Source organism: Rhinopithecus roxellana, chromosome 18 (assembly GCF_007565055.1).
Source record: "Rhinopithecus roxellana isolate Shanxi Qingling chromosome 18, ASM756505v1, whole genome shotgun sequence".
Classification (NCBI taxonomy): domain Eukaryota; kingdom Metazoa; phylum Chordata; class Mammalia; order Primates; family Cercopithecidae; genus Rhinopithecus; species Rhinopithecus roxellana.
In genome coordinates this window covers 69,538,560-69,562,056 of record NC_044566.1, presented here as the reverse complement: position 1 = coordinate 69,562,056, position 23,497 = coordinate 69,538,560, and the positions used below count along the sequence as shown (strand labels likewise).

The following is a 23,497-nucleotide window of genomic DNA, read 5'->3' as shown; positions in this document are numbered from 1 at the left end:
AATGAAAAAAAGTACAAATCATATGTCTGATAAAGATCTGATACAGAATATATAAGGAACTCTTGAAACTCCATAATAAAGTATCCAATTTCTTAAAATGGGCACAAGATTTGAAAAGACCCTTCACTAAAGAAGTTATGCAGATGGCAAGCAAGCACATGAAAAATGCTCAACAGCATTAGTCATTAAGGAGAGGCAAATTAAAACCGCAGGAGATGTGACTGCACACTGATGAGAATGGCTAAACCTAAACAAGACTGCCGTACAGAGCGCTGATGAGAACATGGATAAACTGGAACTATCAGCCACTGCTCAAGAGAAATAAAATCATCTTTGGAAAATGGTTTGCAAGTTTCTTAAAAAGTTAAACATACACTTATCACATGATCCAGCCATTCTACTCCTAGGTATTTACCCAAAAGAAATAAAAGCATATGCCCACATAAAGACTTGTATACGAATGTTCATGCAGCTTTATTTGTAACAGCCAAAAACTAGAAGCAACCCGGCCGGGCGCGGTGGCTCAAGCCTGTAATCCCAGCACTTTGGGAGGCCGAGACGGGCGGATCACGAGGTCAGGAGATCGAGACCATCCTGGCTAACATGGTGAAACCCCGTCTCTACTAAAAAAATACAAAAATCTAGCCGGGCGAGGTGGCGGGCGCCTGTAGTCCCAGCTACTCGGGAGGCTGAGGCAGGAGAATGGCGTAAACCCGGGAGGCGGAGCTTGCAGTGAGCTGAGATCCGGCCACTGCACTCCAGCCCGGGGGGCCGAGCGAGACTCCGTCTCAAAAAAAAAAAAAAAAAAAAAAAAAAACTAGAAGCAACCCAAGTGTCCATTAGCAGGTGAATGGATAAACAAATTGCATTACATCCCTACAGTGAGGTACTATTCAATGGTAACACGGAATGAACTACTGATACATGCAACAACAGAGATGAATCTCTATTTATGCTGAATGAAAGCCAGACAAAAAGACTACATACTGTCTTATTCCATTTACATAACATTCTAGGAAACATAAACTAATCTATAGGGACAGGAGCAGACCAGCGGTTATGTGAGGGTAGGGGAGAAACAAAAGGGAAAGATGACCAAGGCCGCGAGGAAACACCGGTCACCAGTTCAACTACATTGATGGTTTCATGGGTGTAGACATATTTCAAATTACACATTTTAAACAGGCATAGTTTACTGTATGTCCACCATTCCTCAATAAAGCAGTTTCAAAATGAATCTGTGGGCCAGGCAAGGTGGCTCACACCTGTAATTCCAGCACTTTGGGAGGCAGAGGTAGGTGGATCATGAGGTCAGGAGATCGAGACCATCCTGGCTAACATGGTGAAACCCTGTCTCTATTAAAAATACAAAAATTAGCTGGGCGCGGTGGCACGTGCCTGTAATCCCAGCTACTTGGGAGGCCGAGGCAGGAGAATAGCTTGAACCAGGGAGTCAGAGGTTGCAATGAGCCGAGATCACGGCACTGCACACCAGCCTGGCAACACAGGGAGACTCTGTCTCAAAAACCAAACAAACAAACAAACAAAAAAAACAAATCTGTGGAGACAGATAATCTGAGTATGAAAAAGTAGATCACCGAATGTTTATTTAATATATACATTCTAACATGAAGGTCAAGTAAAAATAAGTCGACTGTTAGCCACCACACAGGACTAAATATCAAGATAAAAGAAATGAGAGAGGAAAGACATATTTAGCAACCAGAGCTGGGCATAGCTCCAAAACAGTACTTAATAACAGGCCACCTCTGATGGGCATAATACAAACACCAACGGAAATGCCTAAGAAAAGTACTCCTCCTAGAGAATTCCCTCATCAAAGAGAATCTGCTTCACCAAGCTAATCCGAGTGTGCCACCTTCAACAGTCTGAACACAGACAGCGCTTCTTCAAAAGGCCTGGAAATGTAGCGCGGCAGTCAAACAAGCAGATGGCGTGGCAAGCAGAAGCCCCAAGTTCTTCAAGAGCTGAGACCTCCATAAGCCTCCAGTCCTTATTTTAAATATGAAAGCAGTAATATCTTCCTGGTTATCTCAAAAGGCTGTGGTGAGATGACACACCTGAAAGCCCCCAAAAAACTATACAGCGGAACACAAATACTAAAACAAATGCTTGCCTGACAAGAAAATGTAACTATCTCCCCTCTTCACATTAATTGGATAGGAAGCAAAAGAAGCCATTTATCAGAACTACAATCAGCCTGTAACCCACCATGACATACAGGAAAAGCCTAAAAGCTATTTAACTTTTATTTTCTAATATAAGCATTTAACACTATAAATTTCCCCTTAAAGTAGTGCTTTACGTGCATCACATACATTCTGATACATTATGCTTTCATTTTCATTCAATTCAAAGTATTTTGCCTTGTAAGCTCCTCTTTAACCATGGGTTTTCAGGATGTGATCATTAATTTCAAAATATTTTGGAATTTCTTGGGTATCTGATACTGATTTCTAGCTTAATTAAACGTGGTCAGAGAACACAGATATAGTCCTGAAAAATAACCTGTAAAGTGAAAGTATGGAAATCAAGTTCAATTTTCCTGTGGTAAATTAATACGTAATGATATACCCAAGGTCAAGGCACGCTAGGATTAGAGATCAATCTTCCAGCTTCTAATTCTGGTATAACAGCTTTTCTTCTACCTTTCAATACCATCTTAAAGCCAAAAGACGTGTTATTCTCTCCCTATCCTTCCAAAAGAAAAAAGAAAGAGAAGGAAAATTCCATATACATCCTCTCATTTGATTTTTACAATTCCATAAATCAGGCAAGATAGATGATAGTATTCTGCACATGAGGAAAGTGAAGCTCAAAGAAATAACTTGCCCTAGTAGTCTGCCATGTCTCATTACTCCTCAATTACCCCTTAAAATTAGAGCAAGACAGCTCACTGAAATCCATAAATAATTCAAAAACCTCATTTTAGCCACTATCATGATCACCACCACCTCAGTTCAGAATAAATTATAGTAAAACTGACTAGGTTTGTTTTTGGGTTTTTGGGTTTTCTTGAGACGGAGTCATGCTCAGTCGCCCAGGCTGGAGTGCAGTGGCATGATCTCAGCTCACTGCAAGCTCCGCCTTCTGGGTTCACACCATTCTCTTGCCTCAGCCTCCCAAGTAGCTGGGACTACAGGCACGTGCCACCACGCCCAGCTAACTTTTTTGTATTTTTAGTAGAGACCGGGTTTCACTGTGTTAGCCAGGATTGTCACGATCTCCTGACCTCATGATCCACCCGCCTGGGCCTACCAAAATGCTGGAATTACAGGCATGAGCCACCGGCCATCTGACTAGGTTTAACTTTTTAAATCTTGACTTCTCATACCCATTCATTATTAGCAAGATTCAGATAACAAAGAACTGGTTAACTTCCAGGAAAGAAAAAGTAAATGGGCAAAAATAGAGGGAGGAAAATTGAGATCTCAGCTTAATAAGTCATAAACTACATAATCATGTTTTTCACACAAAAAAATTAATATGGAAATGAATATATCAAGTTTTTTTCTCTTTCAATGTCCTAAACTATTGATTAGGATCTAAAACTCTGAAATATTACCTGTGGTTAATATTTATATATTAAAGCATATTAATATTAAATATTTAATATTCAAAAATATTAAAATATTTTATGCTATTTCTATTTCTAATTAAATTTCTAAACTATGTTACAGGAATTAAATGGCTTTAAGGGTAAAAGGCACACACTCTTACCATATAATCATTGACGATGGGTTGCAGAAATTCCCCTCAAGTAGCATCACCACTTTGGCTCAGTTATCAGTAAGAGTAACAGCAATCAAAACTAAAACTATAAAGAAGAGGAAAAAAGAATTAATTACCAGTAGGCAAAATGCATTCAAGTCTTCAAGAAAGTCTTAAATTCAAATTTCACATTTCAACAATTTCAAGGGAGCTCTAATCCCTGAACTAGTTCTTTTTTAATTATTTTAAGTAAGAAGCTAATAAGGTGTGTGAAATCCTGTATAATTCCAACCCCCTATTCTGGAAAAACCTCTGAAATTAACTTCAAGGACTCACAGTAAATAATAGCCAAAAGGCAGAAAAACAAAAAGTCAAGTTTAAGTGTATTCAACTAAACTACTCAATTCATTTACTCAACAACATATATATTTTAGGCTTTGTTACTGCCTACAGATTGAATCAAATAATAGTAATCATTCACATAAGAACTGTATCTAATAAGAGCATTTGTATCAATTGCCCCTAACAATATTCAAATTCAATAAAAGTCTTGGTGATCATTTCATAAATATTCTAATAGTAGGTGCAAGGATAAAATAGTAACAGATTTAATAACTGCCAAATAGACCTTAGAAAGTGTTTCCAGGACACTGGACATTAACAGCAAGGCTACAGAGCAAACTGATGAATGTTGTATACCAATGTGCTAGAGCTATGAGGTAACCAGAAGCATGATATAGTTTCCCACTCAGAATTACGGTCTACTTGGGAAGAACACATACAAAAAGATTTTAGTGAACAGGCATCCATTCACTCAGCAAGAGTGTACCACGCATCCTGTAGAAGTCAGCCCCTCTTTCAACACTGAACACATAAAAATGAGTAAGAAAGTGCCGGTTTGTGAAGGTACTCAGTCTTGTGAGGGTAACAAATAAATGCAGATAATTTTAATACAACAAAGTAGATGCAAGAAAGCAAGAGAACAGTGCCCCAGAAGTGGGGTGGCGTGCAGCTTCAGGAAAGTCAAACAAGGGTGGGAAGTGTCAATCTTGGGAAAGGAGGTCCAGGCATGAGAAAGCAGAAACTGTGCCATTTCATTATGGAAGAAAAGCAACTTTGAGTCTACTAAAAGGAATTATCTGGACCTGCATGAATTCTATGTAGGCCAGTAGATTCTAAGAACTCACATAGTTAAGACCGCAACCATCCTTTTAACAGTACAAAAAAAAAAAAACCAGAATGATCATTCAACGATACTCTATTTTATACATCCTAGTTTACTGATTTAAAACTCAAGCAGCACACAATTTTCTTCTCTTCCTTCGGAGCAGCTGTACAGCATGCGCTTGATGCTGAGTAAAAGAGAAAAGTGAGCTTTTTCCTAAGTACTTTGCATAAGTGATCACCTTATTTCCAAATACAGAAAATTATCCCTGGGTTTAGATTATCCAGGCCTAATTTTACCTCTACTAGATCAGCTGATTCGACTTGATGATTTTTGAGGGTAACCAGCACTATACATTTCACTTAAGAGATGGTTATATCCAGCTAACTGTGCCTAAGGACAAGGAAGATGTCCAACATCATACTTATTTCCCGGATGACCACTTCTGTTTAAGAATCACATGTTAACTCTTCCTTTGTGAAACACAATTATGAATTTTTCCATTTGTGTGAAAGGCTTATCATTTTTGTTATTAGCTATTATTTGGTAAATGCTTTACTCAGGTCTAAGCATAGAGCTAACACCTCATATACATTTAACTTAGTCCTCACAGGCAGGTAATATCTCCATTTAAAAATGAAGAAATTAGGATCAAAAAGTGAGTTGTTGAGGATCACACAGGTAGGAAAAAAAGGAGTCAGGATGAGTCTGACTAGAAAGTAACTGTTCTTGCCAGGCACAGTGTGGCTCACACCTGTAATCCCAGCACTTTGGAAGGCTGAAGCGGGTGGATCATGAGCCCAGGAGTTTGAGACCAGCTTAGGCAACATGGCGAAACCCTGTCTCTACTAAACAAACAAACAAACAAACAAACAAACAAATAAATAAATAAATAAATAAATAAATAAATAAGTGAGTAAGTGAGTAAGTGAGTAAGTAAGTAATATCTACATTGGATTGTCTCCTTCTGGACACGGACACATGCATTTTTCCTTGCTGCTGAGCTGCTAACATTTCTAACATAAGTCAGGAACCATAAAAGTCTTGAAGAATTCACTAGACTTTGTTAATACGTAGTCTCATTTGACAGTGGAGAGCATATCAGTTAACTCCTTTGAAGTCACAGGTTAAGGCTGCTAAGTGGAAACACAGCACCTTTAGTAAGAGGTACAATACTGGCCAGAACAGGGAAGCATGCTTCTATACAACACCATCACTCCAATTCTGTTTCTGTCCACGGCTACACTCTGAATGGTGCTGACAGTGCTCTCCTGTGGCTACTGTCCAGAAATAGAATTGCCCTGTAACTTCCTACCTCTGGCCCTGCATCCGTTATGCTCCCCCTGACACAAATGCCCTCCTGTCATCTAGTTTCCAGGTATCCAAAGGTCTCTTGCCTTCAAACTGCAACCTGCTATGGCCTCCATCCATCCATGCCTTTATCTGCTCAATAAACACATATATATGTAGTTATGTGTCAGTCACTATGCCTGCCCCTCCCCCTGGAAAAACCAAAGCCCAATCCTGGACTCCCAAGAACCTCTCAGTCCACCAGAAGAAAAGTCTGTAAACAAGCAGGTAGCAATCCGTGGGGCCAGCACACTGACAGGTGTATGTGGGGGATGCACAGAGCACAAGGGAGAAGGTGGCTACAGCTGGAGGGGCAGCGGCAGGGACAGCTTCACAAGGCTAGTCACTGAATTTAAGCCAGTAATTCAGAAGACAGGTGATGAAGACCTAAACTAAGACAAGGGAGGATTCTTTAAACGGAACACATCTGACAGACATAGGTCTCGGGAGATGAAGTGGATGGGGATGCTGACTCCCCTGGAGTCAAGGAGTACTCTGAGGTAGGGCTGTCCAAATGAATGTTCTGCAGCGATGGAAATGTTCTATACAGTGACAGTGTCCCACAGGGCAGCCTCCAGCCACATGGAGTGCTGGATCCAGCTTGAAATGTGCTAATGTGAGTAAGGAACTCAATATTTTACTTCATTTTAACGAATGTTCATTTAAATAGTAACATGCGGCTAGTGGCTACTATGTTGGACAGTACTCTAAGATTTTTGGCTTGAGATAGTTGTACTGAAGGTGTTATTACCAACATCTGGGAAAAGAAATACTGCAAAGAAAAGCATATAGACACTCAAATATTTGAATAAATAAGCAAATCACTGACTACAGGAACAAACTGGGTAATCTTTAAGGACCTCTCGCTGCTAAAATCCCATCACAGATGTACTTATCCTTGTTCACTCAGGTTCCAAATAATGACCTCAATATGGCAGCAACAAAATATAATCCTGCTGTCTCTAGGCTTAAGTATTAAAATACTACTACTAAATAAAAATTCTTTATACCATTCAGGGAAAAAAGAAAAATGACATCATGAAACCACTGGAAGTCACAATTTAGAGAATAATCACAGACCGAAGTCAAGCCAGGAAAAATAACTGCCTAGTAAAAAAAAAATGTCTTTTTTCAAAAAGAAGAGGGAAAGGGGAGGAGGGGACCACGCAGCATTATGACAGCCAACACGAGCGCAGGTAATTTCCAATACATTTAGACCATTCACCTCGTCAGCAGCTCACTTCACATTCGGGTTTTTCTCTGTAGTCTGATGAGAGAAATGACAGAGTTTATCTCATGAAATACCTAATTTTGTACTACAGGGCATTTTACAAGGTCAATGATAATAAAATTTTCCCTAGTAATACGCCCTTTAATCTTACTTATCCACGACATCCAAAATCAATATGAAATAAAGAATTCTGCTACATGAAAACACTTAACCTGAGAACAGGTTGTATCTAAATGACTCACTGTTAATCTACCAATATTATCCTAATCTGATTGTATTTGGATTTACTATTTTAGTCCCTGACATGTCTTATACGCCTCCAAATTCTAGTTTTCCAGAAATGAGAAGCTAGCTCGAGATATAGCTCTATTTCACCACTTCTTTTTCCAGCCCTACCTCCTAAGCCAGGCTGAAATTCTATGTTCTTTTCACTTCTATCGACGAGATCACATCACCAATGTTTTTAACTATTCACATATAACATTCTATTTATGAGATTGCAAGACACTATAGAAATGTAACCACTTCTAGCTTCAGAGAAATATATCTCATAAGAATGTCAAGTATGAATTTTTTAGCAAAAAGCCTACGTCTAGCATAACAAGACAGCAATCTTGGTGTTTCTCCTCTTTCTTGTTCTCTGGTTGACTATCTGAGCTTCGATACCCCACTGCTACAACAGTTCCACATCTTTTGAAGTCAGAGCCAGCATGAACATATTTTAGCTGGCCCCACCATACAATTCAACACATAACTGACCTGTTACAGAAAGTGAGGCAAAAACAATGTCAAGTAGTAAGGTCTTTGCCCCCAAAAAGTTTACCTGGTGGGGAAGAGTAAACAAACACAAATAAATACAAAACAAGTAGCAGAAGAGATACTGCTGTAAGTTAAAACAAAAATAACATTAGCTGACATTCACTGAACACCTATGTGTATCACATTCTCAGCTAGGTACATTTCAATAAAACTATATTAATTATACTAAAAGAGAACAAATGAAGAGAAATTCTCCCAGTTTTGAGTACTTTATTCACTCAAAAATTACTTATCACAAACGTAAATACAAGAATCATAAGATAATAGTTTATTTCCCTTCCATTTAATGAACAATAACTGCCTAGTAAAACACAAAGAAAAAGGAACCAATTCCTGATATGACATTGTAAAGATCCATGAGTGGCCCACACCTCTGGGCTAATAGTCCCTGGCCAGAGAATCTGATAGCCCGCCAAAGATCTGGGCCACATCAACCGCGCATCCGTTCATTCAAGCATTTACTACTGTTCAACACAGTTTAATGGGGACAAGAGGCAGGGAACATTACTTTGGACTGAGTCCCTGTACTAGGGCCTAGTAGACTAGACCAAACCAGAATGGAGTCACTTGTGGTAACTGCCACTTAAACTGAACTCAGCTGGGTACGGTGGCTCATGCCTGTAATCCCAGCATTTTGGCAGGCCTAGCTAGGATTATCTCTTAAGCCTAGGAGTTTGAGACCAGCTTGGGCAATGCATGGAGACCTCATCTCTACAAATAATTTAAAAATCAGCTAGGCATGGTGGCACACTCCTGTGGTCCCATCTACTCAGGAGGCTGAAGCAGGAGGATCACCTCAGCCCAGGAGGCTGACGCTGCAGTGAGTGAGCTGAGATCACTCCACAGCACTCCAGTCTGGGCGACAGAGCAAGACCCTGTTTCCAAAAAACAAAACAAACAAACAAAACAAACAAAAAAAACTGCTCTGAAACAAGCCAGTTTTCTATTTAAAAAAAAAAAAAATAAGAGATTCATGGCAAGCAATCAGAAGTGGCCCAGTTTACTTGAGCTGAGATAATAAGAAAGTTTCCTCCATTTTAACCCTATAAGGAAAGTAATTCTGAAATAACAAATCTGCTGTTCATTCTTTATTTCTGCTTTCTTCAGCCTTTTTCTGCCTATAAGGCCACGCTCCTCTCCTCAGCTCACTGGAACACCCATCCTGTTTCATAGAATGAGGTACAATTTAATGCTAGAATCACAAATAAAAGCTAATTCGATCTTTATTTTTAATTAGATTTTTAATTTGCCTTTTGACACTAGCCCACTATTATGCATTAGAAATATAACTATGAATCACACAAACGTAAAGCTATGTGTTATACCAAAAAATACCACACCACAAGCTATAAAGTGTTAAGTGAAAAGAGAGACATAGGAACCCTCCCTACCATCTGCAAGGTATACAGCCCAAGACACTCAGCAGATGCCTGAAACTGTGGATAGTACCAAACCCTGTATACTAAGTTTTCTCCTATACATACATACCTATGATAACTTACTTTATAAATTAGGCACATTTAATTTATAAATTAGGCACAGTAAGACTAACAATAACTCAAAATAGAACAATTATACCAATATACTGTAATAAAAGTCACATGAATGTGGTCTCTCTCTCATGTGTATGCACAAAATATCTTAATATTTTCAGACCACAGGTGACTGCCAGTAACTGAAACTGTGGTAAGTGAAACCTCGGATACGGGGGGACTACTGAGCATGCAAAGTGCTATGACAGAAGACTGGTTCCAGCTGCAGTAAACAAGAGAGAACAGTGACACCAAGAGACTCATTTCTGTCCTTTGAGATGCAAAGAGTATACAAAGTCAATGTGAAGACAAACTCTTTTTTTTTTTTTTTTTTAAGATAAACTCTTAACACCATCTAAATATTGCACTATGAGAGGTAGTCAAAGGGCAGGGCAGTAGCTCACACCTGTAATCCTAGCCTTTTGGGAAGCTGAGGGAGGAGGATTGCTTGAGCCCAGGAGTTTGGCACCAGCCCAGGCAACAGGGCAAAACCAGTCTCTAAAAAAAAAAATTAGCTGGGCATGGTGACGCACACCTGTAGTCCCAGCTGCTCAGGAGGCTGAGGTGGAGGATCGCTTGAGCTTGGGAGGTCAAGCCTGCAGTGAGCTACAATCACACCACTGCATTCCAGCCTGGGTAACAGAGTGAGATCCTGTCCCCGCCACACACACACACACACACACACACACACACACACACACACACAGAAAGGAAAAAAGAGACCTAGTCAAACAGCTCCAGATACAGAACTTGCTCCTGAGATAAAGTGTGTGTGTATCCACCTGTCCGTCTCCTGTGAGGCTACAGAAAACTCTGAGCAGTTTATTTAAACCTAAGTTTCCCTAACTACACAAATCAGACTGTGAGAATTCAATGAGCTAACCCATGGGAAGAGCTGTCTGCCTCATTTAACAAGCAATAAAGAGCACCCATCACTGTTACTGCAGGTGCCGCCCTAGCAGCCTGGACAACCCACCAGAGCTGGGAGCATGTCCACGGCATCTCAGTACCAAGCCCGGGGTTTCACACAGAAAGGAGTTCATGGCAACCTCTCAATCAATGTGGATTCAGAACAAAACAAATAATGAAACAAATGAGTAAACAAAAACCTAAAACCAGAATGATTTAAGTTCAAATTCAGTCCTACTCTTAAATTTGCCTAGTTATTCATTACCACAACAAAAAGTACAGAACTACTAGAAATCAAAAAATTTAAGAAGTTGAAAATGGTTAGAAATCCATAGTAAATATAATTGGTTTTCAAAGGAAAACTCGATTATCTAATCCTATGATGTTTCTGCCTACATGTGACAGTTAAGCTTCGTTTTTAATGTACACAGTAGACAGGTCTGGCCCCGGGCAACCACCTGTGGATCCTAATACTTTGATCCCTAACTCCATTCTTCACTGTGACAAATCCTTTTAATTCCAGCACTTGGCACAATACTTGGCACATAGACAACACTGAAAAACATTTGTCAAAGAAGTGATTTTTTTCCCAAATGCAGAGATTTAAAAGAAAAACAATGCATCTTCCTAACCTACTTCAACTAGAAAAGCTGGACTTGCCCCATATTTAGTGACCCTGAGTTGGCTCTGTGATCACCACGTTTAAGTGCCACACAAGCATAAAGCATGAGAATTTGAATCAACAGTTGTTTCAATTCCACCAAACAGTTAATGAGCTTCTTTGTGATGGGCATAAAAGATAAAATAATAACTTTCTCATGATAAAATAAGGCTTCCAGTTTGAGGAAAGATTGTTGACTAGAACCAAGAAGCTGTTCAGCAACATTCTGAATAATCTACCATCATTAAATACAAATGTGGACTGGTACCAAGGGCATCATTAAGCATTTTTCTTTAGCAATACTCAGAAGCAGTCTGAGAACTGGAGGAAAACCAGGGGTCAGCAGGATAGCTGGACAGAGGGGCAGAGGTCCTGAGGGTGGAAGCACTGACCAGAAGGAACGGCCTGAGGACAGGAAAGACAGGGAGAGGCCAAAGGACCCTGGCGCCTCTGTCCAGGCCTGTGCAGGGAACACAAATGCAACAAGGTCACCAGTTAGGAAATAACAGGATTCCAGAATTTTTAAAACTCCCCTGTTCTTAAAAAAGTGGGACACTGTGTCCTTGGCTGATCTTTTGGCACTTTCTATTGCTCTTGACCCCATAAAGATTACAAAAACAGTGGCTTCCAGGGAGGCCCTTGAGATGACAGTTTAAACCTTGAAACAAACCAACCCAAGTAAAAAGATTTTCTTGCCCAAACTACTTTGTATTTTTCTCAGCTTTAATTACTGAACCCTATAACTAGAATTCATCCCTGATTCAAAGAGATGCTAAAAATAGCCTGTTTCGGAATGTAGAATGAGAAGCATCGTGTAATTTTGCTACTAAATGGACTCCTTTTTTTTTTTTATAGCTCAGTAACTTACTCTTCAAATACATTTCTTTTTATCAACCAAAAAAATGCAAACACTTCGGATGCACATTAAACAGTAATTTTCAATACTAATTATGTATTTGTAAGTTTATAAGTGAAATCTCAGGCATACACCAACCTTACTTAAAAACAGCCTCCTGACTCTTTCCCTCTAATCATGACCTTCATTAAACAGCTTTGATTGCAAAGAGTACCACCTCATTTACATATGATGAATGAGTTAAAACAAAGCTCTTATCCAACAGGCTTCCCACTGCAACTGGCAATTTATTAATAACAACTTACATCTGAATCCACAGTGCCATTTACAAAGGGCCTTCACATAAATCATCTCATGTATGATTTCCTACAACCTTGACACCTGCAAGTTAGGAATTAGTTTAACTATCTTGCAAATCAGGAAATAGTCTTATAGAATGACTCATCCAAAAAAAATCACACAGTAAATACAGGTGAAAGACACACTCACCTACATCGATCTCACCTAAGTTTCAAGGTTGATTCCAAACTCCACTCCTTCTATGACTGACTCTATCTTCTTCACTACGGTTTCAGGACCACCCCAACCCAGCTAGTTCACCGCATCCTCCCAACTCCAACAGAACTCACTAGGAGTATAACCAATGTGAAACCCAACACATGCTACTTTCCACTGGGATTTACCTTCAGAGACCTATGTTCTGTTTTCTCAACTCAATCAGAAGCCCTCGTATTTACATATACATTAAACTACTGTTTATGATGCCACCTAAGAATCATCTAGTAAACAAATGTCTTTCTTTCCCTAACTTCAGCAACCAAACCAGGGCATTACCCTTAGCTTTGGCCCCACCATCCTGTCTCCAACCAGAAAATCCTTAAAGCTGTTCATAGGCCATCATAAATAAGTATAAAAGAGGTTTCCCTTTTTTAAAGTTTTTTACAAACATTTTTAGTAGAGAGACACAGGGTCTCACTGTGCTGCCCAGGCTGGTTTCAAACTCTGGCCTCAAGTGATCCTCCTGCCTCAGCCTCCCAAATGCCAAGATTATAGGTGTGAACCACCATGCACAGCCCAAAAGAGGTTTTCTTAACTGTGCTTAAAGTTGCCTTACATCCTTTACTGGTTTGAGACGCTGCCTTTCTCCCATGCCTATATCCCATCCCTGGTCTCTGACTTCGTATTGCCTCCTGAGCACCTGCTCAACTGACCAACTAGTTATTTGTGTTTTTACTTCCTTGATTTGATCTACCTTGATTCCTGAATATTCACCTGGTTCCTGTTCAGGTGCTGGAACACCTTTAACTCCCAGCCTCACCTTGTTCTCTGAATCCAGATTTTCTAATCTGTCCTCATATTAACTATAGTCCAACCCTACAAAAGGTACCACCCAGGCCCCAACACAAGATGCTGTTGAGCCTTCTACAACTGGCCAGAAGGATAGTGCTGTCTTTTTTACCTTCAGCTTATTCCTGGAGCGCTGCACTTCCACAGCTGTTTCAGGAGAAAGACAAATTTAACAGATGTACCAACAGCAATTACTCTTACCTCCCCATGGGCCCTTATCTCCTTCCTCTTCAAGCTCAAGACTTAAAAATCAGGTGACAAATATCCTGGGCTAAAATACCACACAGTCAGCAATCTGTTGGATACCAATGGGTTAGATCATAACCAAATCAGGATTTCCACTTAGTTTCATTGAATGTGTTGAGTCTTACATTTGGACAAAGAAAATAATGAAAATCATTACATAAGTGCATAAAATACACAGCAAATCTGTATATTATCAAATAGAAATAGCAAGATGTAAATACTGCATTGCAGAGGTTTTTTTTTTTTTCATTATTACCATGACAATTTTTAAATACTCGAAAATCAAACTATATTTCAAAATTACCTCTATAACACCAAACCTGACATAAAGATTTCATGTGTAATTCAGCAAATAACTTCAGTTTTTCTTTTTCTCTCTCTGAGGATGAAGCATAATAGTGGCCACTATAACAAAGAGATTCATAAACCTGTACCCACAGGGGATCCTGTGTGTTCAAACAAGACTGACAAACACAGCAATCACATTTTACAACATGTCTACATTCAAAGCCCCTGAGCCTCTAGTCAAAACCTAACTCACACTATATCTACAGTAATCAGGGCACTAAATGGCCCCCCTTCGTGCCACAAGAATACTACAATTTATGAGAGAAGATATAAACAAACAAAAACAAGGAAAAAGTGACCTCCTAGAAATAAATGTAAAATCCAGTCACCTAAGTAACTCATTATTGCCAAAAACATTTCTAGCACCAAATTCTATCTCCAATTAATTAAGTAGCAGTAATCATTTAATCAGTGGCATCCAATATAAACCTGTAGGAAACATTTTCTGAAGCCCAGAGGCTGCATGGTAAAGGGGAAAGATCAGAGGTATGGGGTCAGAGATCTGAGTTCCACCCTGGAACTACCATCGAAAAGCTCTGGACCTTGGAAGAGTTATTACTGTTTGAGTCTCAAGCTCTCCTTTTATAAAAATAAAGCTAATCATACCTCCCCTTAAAATGTGACGGGGAGGATGAAGTCTTATGGGCAAAGAACATAGCAAGGTAGCAGAGGCATTTAATAAATGGGAGTTATTATTTCTAGACAACTAAAAGCAAAACATGCTCCCTGTGGGCAGACAAGCACAATCATCACAATCTGGCAGCTTTACTCAGCCCACTCTTGGCAAAAAGGAAGTGTGGATATCTTTGCGTTTGTGTATACAGATGACAGGCCACATCCTCACTCTTTAAGGTTATGGTGGCAGCACTGACCCGTCTCCAAATGACAAAATTCATGCTTGAGGCCAGTGACCAATGCATCAAATATCCCTGAACCAGCACCTCTTTGTTTCCTACAAAGATAATAATGGCCAATGTACTCACTGAAAGGGTACAGGAATGTAGATATTCCAAACAGTAGATATTCTGATATTTGAAATCCTCATGTTTATTTAACTAAAGCTTCATTAGATTTCATAGAGTTTTCTGTTAATAACTTGAATTCTGCATAAAATGCCAGCTGAATCTGTCAACCCTGAAGGTAGGAGGGTACCAAGATCCAGATTCTGCCCCTATTCTCGCCATCATCCACTATCATCCATATTCCAGGGACAGGACGCTTCTTTCAAAGTCTAGAAGAGACCTAAGGAAGGCCTCATCTTTGTAGAACCTTTGAGCCCAGGAATAATGATTCAGTGACTGTAAAACTCCACATACAAAGTAAACTGAAGAAGTTAAAGTGGTAATAAATCTATCCACAGCAACAGTCAACAGAATTAAAATTAAAGCACTCCAGCAAATTACATCTACAGTATTATCTTCTCCCCTCCAAACTGCTGAGATAAATGGAATTCCATGGAAATCTCCTAAAATAAATGCTACGTAATTCACATACCAAATACACAGAGATTAAGTACCATTTTTATCAATCTGCTTAAAATTAATGACCTCAAATCTTAATACAAAAGTAATCAGTAATTTTTAAAATACATCTGAAAGCAAGTGAATGTTATTGCACCTAAAAGTGTTGAAAATACATTACATAAACCCACAAAACCATGAGATTTCAACACAGCATGGCTCTATCTACTATATAACCTATAAATCTAAGCATTTTCAACCTAAGAGAACCAAATTGCTAATCATCTCTACCCTGCCACAAAGAAAGCAATGACCCCCACTATATACCACATTCCTACAACTACTAAGGAAAGGAGGAAAGACAGAAGTGGAGAGGTGGAGAGAGGATGTGCAGGGAACAGACATTAACATTCTACAGTGCTATGACAGTGTTTCTTCTTGGAGGTAATAAGTAATGCAGAGCGGATGCTCCCGTTGGTCTTTTGGAGATGAATCCAACACAAGGAGATTAAGTCATGAAAGAGGAGCTAAAACATCTGGCCTCCAATACTAACCAACCAGCAGCAGAACAGACAGACATCCCAGCTCCCGTGAGCATTGTGAAACATCTTACTAAATACACCTTTTTACTCAGGATTTGTATCTGAATTCTCTGCTGGGATGAAAAGCCAACCAGGATTGTCTCCGCCCTGACATGAGAGCATCTAGAAAGGAAAAAATGAGAAGCAATGTACTTCACTGCTACTGAGCCTGCCAGGTTGAGCCAGAACTCTGCTTTACGTTCTTAGCTTCTCACTTAGTCCTCACAGCAACCCTAGCAAGTAGGAACTATTAATATCCCCATTTTACAAACAAGGGAACTAAGAAACAGAGAAGTGAAGTGGCTTGCGCCAGGTCACACAGTACATAATAGAGTTGAGAGTCAAACCTAGAAAACCTGTTTTCAGAGACAATGCTTTTAAACACTAGCCTTCTCTTCTTTTATTTGAAATGAAATACAATCTTGTGTAAAGACTACTCAGGAAATGTAAAGTCATCATGTATCCATCCCACTCACCTTACTGCCCACTCTACCATTAAAGGTAAATCTCAAAATCTTTCCTACAGTAATCCCAGACAAACCATTCAAGCCCTGGAAAGTTTACTGTGTACTTCTGCATCATTTCATCTTCGGAGCCCAAAGAGGATGACAGAAGTGGGTGTTACAACCTCCAATTAACAAAGGAATACTTTCAGAGAGTAATTGAACACGACTACAAAGCTCTAAGTGGCAAAGCCAAGGTTTGAACTCCCCAGTCCACTTAGAAATGATGCCTTTTGGCAATATTTTATCCACTGTCTCAATGAATCAAATCCCATGGGACGACTGTAACCTCCATTCTAGAACATTACACAGAGACAATTCGCCCCAGGATTTACAAAGTGTGGAGAGAACACAAAGAAACCTATGGGAAGTAAATACCAGATATCAAGAAGGCCTTTGCAGGCGAAGTAGTCATCCATAGCTGTTTTCATCTGTGGCAAAGTGGTGGAAAGACAAAGAATCTGCCAATAGATAGGGGTAAGAAGATACTAGCTGAACTGTTAACAAACTTTTAATGTCTCCATGTGAGCTGAAATGAAGATCAGAATCTCCAGGAGCCCCAAAACACAGCAAATCTGCATTCACTTGCCAACTCCTTCCTGTGGGCCTTAATCAAACACACACGGCTGGTGCACAAGGCGCTAGGGCAGGAGAGCTGAGACAGCCCCTATGTCAGGCACTTGTGAAGTCCCTAGATGCAGCGTAACAGCCTGACACCAGGAGGAAGGCAAGTAAGGGGACAGAAATCAGCTTTTACCGTCTCTACTAAAAATACAATAAATTAGCCGGGGGTGGTGGCGGACACCTGTAATCCCAGCTTCACCAGAGGCTGAGGCAGGAGAATTGCTTGAATCCAGGAGGAAGAGGTTGCTGTGAGTCAAGATCAGCCACTGCGCTCCAGCCCGGGTGACAGAGCAAGACTCTGTCTCAGAAAAAAAAGAAAAGAAAAGAAGAGCAGGGCAGGCCAGGCACGGCGGCGCACACCTATAATCCCAGCACTTTGGGAGATCGAGACGGGTGATCACCCGAGGTCAGGAGTTCAAGACCAACATGGAGAAGTCCCATCTCTACTAAAAATACAAAAATGAGCCAGGCACGGTGGCATGCACCTGTAATCCCAGCTACCCACGAGGCTGAGGCAGGAGAAGCGTTTGAACCCTGCAGACGGAGGATGCAGTGAGCCAAGATCGTGCCAGTGCACTCCAGTCCGGGTGACAGAGTGAGACTCTGTCTCAAAATATAAATAATAATAAATAAAATAAAAAAGAGCAGGGCAAAGAGATACCTTCTAAGGAGCCGAAAGCCACGGAGAGTATAACTAACTCTCCAGCGTCCAGAAAGGCTAGCAGCCAAGCTATAGAACAAAGAGAAATCTCCCACCGTTCAGAAAAGTTGGCAGCTTGACTCTGAGGCATAAAGAGATCTCTAAGATCTTACTGGGGTTCGGAGTGAAAACTGCCAAAAACAAATTCGTGATCCCACTCTCAAACTATGTGAATCCAACGGTAAACTGACTCTAATGCTACTTCCAAGCCCAGGTCCAGCTCAGTCCCCACATTAACAGTGTGACAAAAGGAAGAGCAAGTCCTTTGCCGGGACAGATATTCCTCAGTCTACATTGTTCCTAATGTCCAGCACACAATAAAAAATCATGGGGCCAGGCACAGTGGCTCATGCCTGTAACCCCAGCACTTTGGGAGGCCCAGGCAGGCGGATCACTTGAAGCCAGGGGTTCGAGACCAGCCTGGCCAACATGGCAAAGCCCCACCTCTAATAAAAATATAAAACATTAGCCGGGTGTGCTGGCACACACCTGTAATTCCGACTACTCAGGAGGCTGAGGCACGAGAATGGCTTAAAGCCAGGAGGCAGAGGTTGCAGTGGGATGAGATCGCGCCACTGCACTCCAGCCTGGGTGACAAAGTGAGACGTCTCAAAAAGAAAAAAAAGATAATAATAATAAATAGAAATAATGGGACACAAGGAGGAGACAAACATGGTCCACTTTCAAAAAGTCAGCAGAGGGTACATCCATATATGATCCTGATGTTGCAACCAGTAGACATAACCATGAATAAATGTACTAAAAGACTTAGTGAGGAAGATGAGCAGGTGAAGGATTTCATCAGAGTAAAACAACTAAATAGGTAAACAGAAAAGCCAGAAATGGAAATTACAATTTCAGAAAGAAAGAACTCATTTGATGAGCTTAACAGAAAACTGGACATAGCAGAAGGTGGTTCTACGAGTTGCAGAGAGAGAAAAATGGAAAACAAACAAGAAAACTGCCCAAGGGCTAAGAAATAATAAATGGCTTGAATATACTGGAGTCCCAGAAGACAAGGAGAGAACTGGATAAAAGAAATATCTTAAGAAAATAATAATCTGGTAATTTCCCAAATGTAATGAAGGACATCAACCCACAGATCGAAAAGCTCATTAAATCCAAAGATAGTAAATACAAAGAAAAATCACACCTAGGCACATCATAGCCAAAGTGCTAAAAACCAAAGATGAAGAGGAAATACTCAAAGCAACCAGAGGAAAATGAGACATGACTTGTAGAAAACTGCAATAAGGGCAACATTTAAGAAGGCTCAATTTTATCAAAAATAATTAAAGTCAGAATATGATGAACTAACATGTTTAGAATGCTGAGGTGTGGGGAAAATGACTGTCATACAAGATTGTCTAATAAAAAAAACTAAAGAAAGAACTCTCAAAACTAGCTTTAAAAAAAAAGGAAACAATCCAATTATGAAATGAGTGAAAAAAAATAAATATTTCACCAAAGAGGATACATAGATGGCAAATAAGCAGATGAAAAGATGGTCAACATTATTAGGCATTAGAGGAATGCAAATTAAAATTACAATGAGGTATCATTACATTCAGGTTAGAACAGTTACAATAAACAGGGATAATACCAAAGTCTGGTGAGGATGCAAAGAAAATGGATCACTTATACACTGCTGGTGAAAATGTAAAATAGTACAGCTACTCTGGAAAATAGTTTGGCAGGTTTTTACAAAACTAAAGATTAACTTGCCAATAATCACATTCATGGGTATTCATCCCAGAGAAAATACATTCATACAAAACCTGTACACAAATGTTCATAGCAGCTTTACTCATAATAGCAAAATAGTACAAACAATGCAAATGTTGTTTGTGTGGATTGTTGAACCAACTCTGGTATATCCATACAACTGTAAACTGCCCAGCAATACAAAGGAATGAACAATTGATACATAAAACAACCTGGACAGACCTCAAGGACATTTTGCTTAGTGAAAAAAGTACATCGCAAAGGGTTAAACATGGTATGATTTCATGTATATAACATTCTGAAAATGACACAACTAATACAGATGAAGAACAGGGGCCAGGGACAAGGAACAGGATGGCTGAGAGTACAAAGAAATTGCACAAGGGAGATTTTGTGGTGATGGAACAGTACTGTATCTTGATGGTGGCAGTGATTCAAGTCAGAATACACATATGATGTATCTACACATATGATGAAACTGCAGAGAACTTTACCCACTCGCACACACACACCTGCAGTTTAAAATACAGTGAACAGTGAATAAGGTCATTGGTACGTACCAGTATCAATTTCTTGGTTTATGTATTATATACTACAAGCTATAAAAGATGTCACCTTTGGGGAAGCTGGGAAAGGGTACATGGGACTGTGAATTTTTTTATGCCATGTTCTCTGAGATTATTACTATATAAAAATAAAAGGTTTAATATTTAAAAAGGAAGACAAAATAAAGACATTTTCTGACAAGCCAAAGCTGAGCAGATCCACATTTAAAAAGATGCTGAAGTTCTTCAGACTGAATGGAAACAGTATCAGACAGAAACAGGAAGAAAGAACACCAAAAGACATTAAGTGTGTTTCTCCTGAGATATTCCTTTGTTCAACTAACATTTGTTAAATATCTTTTCTGCAAGTCTTTATGGTAAGTGCCAGGGGATCAAAGACAAATAACACTCATACTATCTATGATACAAACCTACACATAAATATTAGCAACAAATGACACTGAAGACTATGTTATCAAGGTACTTATACACTGCTGGTGGTTACACAGAAAAGGAAGTTGTTGTTGGGAAATGGTAGGTAAAGAAAGACTTTCCAGAGCTGAATCTGAAGATGAATGTTAAATGAACAAGTGAGGGACAGTATTCTAGGCAAAGAGTCTACTGGAGAGAGAGTAGCCACAGAGGAGTGAATGAGGAAGACATACATGTGGAGCTCCAAGAGCTCAAGAGACCCAAGGAGGAGGAGGAAGAAAAATCCCCAGGAAATGACAGAATACAGACTGGGGATGGACAGGCAGAGCCCAAAAAGCCCCTGTCAAATAAGGAGGATCTACAAGTAACCGGGAGAGTTGGAAGGAACTGAATTTACTTAGGAAAGGAATAGAAGACAGGCATTCCAGGGAGGTAACTCTGGCAGTATGAATGACGTACTTGGGGAAAGCGACATAGGAGCTAGAACAGGGCAGTAATACAACAGTCCAGAAAGGAGATGGTAGTAAGCTGAGGCCAAGGCAGCAGCCAGGAGCACAGGAGTCAAAGGGCATATACAAGCTGGCTGAGGATCAAGAGGAAAGGGAGGAACTGACGACCACTCCCACAATTCCAACTTGAAAGATTTTGCTGAAAAGATTTTACCTTCATTTATCTCAAAAGGGAATAGAACAGTAAGGAGCAGGTTTTGATGGGAAAAATAATAATTACACTTTTGGAGATGGTGATCTTGAGGTACAGGTGGAACCTCCAGGTACCTAACAAATGCAGAGACACAGCCTGGAGCAGGGGCCATAAATTAGCCCTCGCTGGAACTGAAGGACTAGAAGAGCATTTGATGGGATTGCCAAGGGGAGTAAATACAAAATGAGAAGAAAATAGCATTAAGAATCAAATTCCAGGAGAAAAAGGCCCTTTGAAAATTTATACTTTAGAAAGTATAAATTGGAATACTTTTGTTGTCATTATATGTTAAGAGCCTTTAATTACTTAAATCAATGTAACTAATTCTTCTTCTAGTAATACAGTAATATATGAATAAAATGTGGACAAAGATTTGTACACAAAGATGTTCCCCTCAGTGTTATTTATGTAACAAAACACAGAAGCAACTAAATCAGCCAAATGAAGGAACTGATTTAAAGCAAACTATGCTAGATCTAAAAATTATTATGCAATGACCTATGCAGTATTTTAGAAGACTTCTTAATTATGTGATAACATTTTTCTGACATGACACTAAATGGAAAAGCATACAAAGTAGTGTCTATAGGATTTATTTATGCAAGAATATTTATTGGATACCTACTATATGCTAGTACCTAAGTGCTGAATATAAAATGCAGTAAAAGGCAGACAATTCCTTGTTTTTATGGACCCTGGATTCCACTGGAATGTGACTTAAAAAGAGCAAATAAATAAATCTGCAAGAAAATACGACATGAAATAAATGCTAAGGCACACAAAACAGTGACATAATAAAATATTATCAATTATATAAAAATACCTGAAGTTAAATTTAAAGACATAGAGCACAAGATTAACAGTAAACAATAATAATAATAATAATAATTTAAAACAAAGCAATTTCAGGTGGCTTGGTAAATGGCCTAGAAAAATAAAGGTGAAATTATAAAGAGTGTTTGGGCACTTTATGATTTGATCTTCAGCATATTCACAAGACAGAACTTTCACAACCTTTCATCTTTCTCACCCTCAAACCAAAACACTCAGGAGGCGCCAGCAAGCAGTATGCTGAGGGGAGCCCATGCTTCTGCCAAGTCCGTCTGGACCAAAATGAATTCCTCAGTAATGCTAAAGGTAGAAAATTTTGCAAGATAAATGACCCTTCCATAAACAAGCTAAGATGATATTTTTTATATTTCCACTTTCATTACAGGACAATGCCACCACTCCCCACCCACATTCACCTAAATTCATTCACCCATTCACTGAACCAATATTGCATGGCAGACACTCCCCTTAAAATCGTAACATCCCCTAGAAACAGTACTCAAATGCTACAGAAACTCAAAAACCAATTCCTAAAATAAAAATATTAGACTGCTTAAACATTTATGCAAAGTCTAAACTGAAGAAAATCACTGTAAATATTGCCACAAGTTGTGTAACATTACAGAAATGTCCTTAGAAAATAACCCATGTATGCTTAACACACAGAGACAGGCACATGCATACACAGCTCAATGACATTTATCCTGAAAACCTTACCCTGGAACAGACAACTGACAAGACACTGATAAGAATGTATTCCTATCAGAGGTAGAGAAATTGAGAAAACATTGTATTGTACACTGAATTGTGTATAATCCACCAAAATCACATGGAAGCTCCCATCCCTGACGTGATGCATTTGGAGACAGGGCCTTTATAGAGGTAATTAAGGTTACATGAGGTCACAGGGTGGGACCCAGATCCTATGGGACCTACGGCCTTAGAATAAGAGATACCAAACTCACACTCTGCACCCACTCAGAAGATAGGCCATCTGAGGACAAAGAACTCGCAGGTAAACCGGAAAGATGGCCCTCACCGGGAAGTGAACCCTGCTGCAACTGTGTTCTTGGACTTCAGAGCCTCCAGAACTGTGAGAAAATCTCTGCTGTTTAAGCTAGACAGGCTGTGGTATTTTGTTATGCAGCCTGAGCTAAGACACACTGTAAGGTAAAATTACCGTAAAATTCATGAGTAA

The 23,497-nt window shown here is 39.6% G+C and overlaps 1 protein-coding gene across 5 annotated transcripts in view; it reads right to left on the bottom strand.

The window, feature by feature from the left end:
• Positions 1–23,497, bottom strand: part of WASF3 (WASP family member 3) — a 134,867-nt gene that overhangs the window by 71,300 nt on the left and 40,070 nt on the right. For 3 of the 5 annotated variants that reach the window (XM_010375090.2, XM_010375088.2, XM_030922326.1), the window contains exon 2: positions 3,742–3,838. The exons of 1 other annotated variant lie outside the window; for it this stretch is intronic. The gene's annotated coding sequence lies outside the window, so the exon portion shown is untranslated. Of the gene's footprint in view, positions 1–3,741; positions 3,839–4,360; positions 4,380–23,497 lie in introns of those variants that run through there. One more of the 5 variants, XM_030922327.1, reaches the window with a different exon arrangement.